Source organism: Myotis brandtii, unplaced genomic scaffold (assembly GCF_000412655.1).
Source record: "Myotis brandtii unplaced genomic scaffold, ASM41265v1 scaffold657, whole genome shotgun sequence".
Taxonomy (NCBI): Eukaryota; Metazoa; Chordata; class Mammalia; order Chiroptera; family Vespertilionidae; genus Myotis; species Myotis brandtii.
In genome coordinates, this window is record NW_005370552.1 from 1,753,048 (window position 1) to 1,755,772 (window position 2,725).

Sequence of the window (2,725 nt, forward strand, 5' to 3'; positions counted from 1 at the left end):
TGTGGGCTTGATCCCCAGTGGGGGGACGTGCAGGAGGCAGCCAATCAATGATTCTCTCTCATCATTGATGTTTCTATCTCTTTCTCCCTCTCCCTTCCTTTCTGAAATCAATAAAAATATATTTAAAAAATAAGATATTATGAATATCTTTGTTTAAAAAAAAGAAAGGAAGGGAGAGAGAGAAGCATCCATGATGAGAAAAAATCATGTATGGGCTGCCTCCTGCACACCCCCCACTGGGGATGGAGCCCGAAACCCAGGCATGTGCCCTGACCGGGAATTGAACCCTGACCTCCTGGTTCATAGGAGCCACACCGTCTGGGCTTTATTGATCTTTTTATCTCTCTCTCCCTCTCCCTTTTCCTCATTGTGAAATCAATTTTTAAAATTTATTTATTTATTTATTTAAATATATTTTTATTGATTTCAGAGAAGAAAGGAGAGGGAGAGAAAGATAGAAACATCAATGATGAAAGAGAATCATGGATCAGCTGCCTCCTACACGCCCCCTCCTGGGTGTCGAACCCGTAACCCAGGCATGTGCTCTGACCGGAAATCGAATCTAGGACCACCTGGTTCATAGGTTGACGCTCAACCTCTGAGCCACACCGGCCGGGCTAAGTGCCATTTCATCACCTCCTACCTGGAGTGGCATTGCTGATGTGGACCTTGATCACCTAGCTGAGGTCTTTTGTCAGGTTTCTCCACTGTGAGGTTACTCCCGCCCTCCCTCTCACTTTTTCATTCTACAGAATTGTATCTGCTATCTTTCGAAAAGGAATTCTTAATTTTTAATTGAGTGGGGGCTGCCTGGTCTTGGGGCATGCCACGACCTTGGCCTCCACAGGGCTCCCCAATGGCTGATTTGCGGGGACCAGACCACCTCACCATGCTCTATCTGGGATCACTCAGAATTTACTGCTGGAATTAATGGGGTGACATATTTTGGTGGGGGGGGGGGGGGGGGGGAAGAGTTAGGAAAGCAAACTGAATTATGTACATATTCTTTCAAATAGTATATGTGGACCTCTCCTTCTGCAACTCAAGAGCCAAGAGCTTGAAGTTTTTGTTTTCTGATGCTTCTGCGAGTCCTCCCCTCAGGGCAATGGCCTGGGAGGAGAGGTGTGATGAGGGAGGAGGCTTCTTTTAGGCAAACATTACAGTGTCATACCTTCAACTAGCATCCTGCCGCTCACATATCCACTTCTAAATGCTTCAAGGGAAAGTTAACCACACATCACCAGTTCCTTATGAAGCGCTAAAGGTTGAACCCAAAGGGCTGCATTCATAAAGCAGAACTACGGATGGTTCAGAACGGGACCCTGAGTACATATGCCCTCCCCCAGGTTTCAATCTCAATGTACGAAACCAGAAGGCTTCCTACAGCGTTTATCTTACTGGGTTCTAAGGCTATAAGAAGCAGCATTGCCCCTTTAAGACCTCAGAGGAAAAGGGGCTTAGATTGAAAGGGTAAGAGATTCACCAAGGGATGTTATTTCTCAAGACATAGGTAGAGCACGAAAGATTGTGAGATTTTGCCGTTTTCTTGGGGGAGGGGGAAGAGGAAGGATTTATTTTATTCCAGTCTATTTACGATATTTTTGGTCATCTTCAAATTAAAAGACAGAAGAATGTTCTGGAACTCTTTTAAGAACAGAACAATCCACTCCTTTCCCTGTTCCTTTAGGTTGGATGAGAGCGCAGGTGCTCTGTTCCACTTTGAGCTGACTATGCCCCTAAGTAAGGTTCATTTAGACAAGCTCTTTCAAGGCCTTTGGTCTAGAACCGGTTCTAGGCTATACAGCGAGGTGGACAAAGACGGAAATGTTAGTGGATGTGAAGAGAAATGACTCCACCGTGTGCTGCCTCCCCCACAACTTAGTTTCCTACCTGGTAGAACCCCCCACCCCCCATCACCTATCCTCGCCGTTGGGAACGCATCCATCTTTCAAGGTCATCAGTTGGGCAATCATCTTCTAACTACAGATGCTACATTGTGTTAATTCTTTCCTCATTTCACCGGCAAAGAATTATGAGCTGTGGGGAGGGCGGATCCTGGTCTAATTAATATGTGTAGCTCTCACGTCACCCGGAGTGAATGGATGAAGAAAGTAATTGATGTTTCTGTCACGTCACTCCTGGCCGATCAGGAAGTCAGACAATCTTAGGCGGTAGGGTTACCTGACTTAGCAAATCAACACACAGGCCGCCCAGGTATATTTGAATTTCAGACAAACAACCCATTTCTTTTTTTAGTCTAAGTACGTCCCATGAAATATTCACGACATATTTATCCTAAAAATTATTCGTTGTGCCCTACGTGGAGGGCAGGGCTCCCAGGGGCTCCCAGCTTCCTCCCAGCTGGAGCTCAGCATCTGGGCAATAGAGCGAAACCAAACCAGCCACGCAGCTTCCGCGGCTCCACCCGCAGCAGGGCAGAGCCACGCGACCGGGAAAGACGGACAGCCGGTTGGAAACCGTCACCCGGGAGTGGCCAGGGGGTCCCCACGCGGGAGGAAGGCTCCGTCTTCTCCCCGCATCTGGGATCGCCCGCACGACCCTCTAACTCGTGACCAGTTGTCACGGGCGAGGGGGCGGGGCTGCCCGGCTCTGCGATCGCTGTCTCCCATTAGAAGGGCTGCCCGCCCATCACGTTAGACCCGCCCATCATTACGTTAGACCCGCCCAGTAGACCGACGTGCGCGGGCCACGCCTCCCCCGCAAG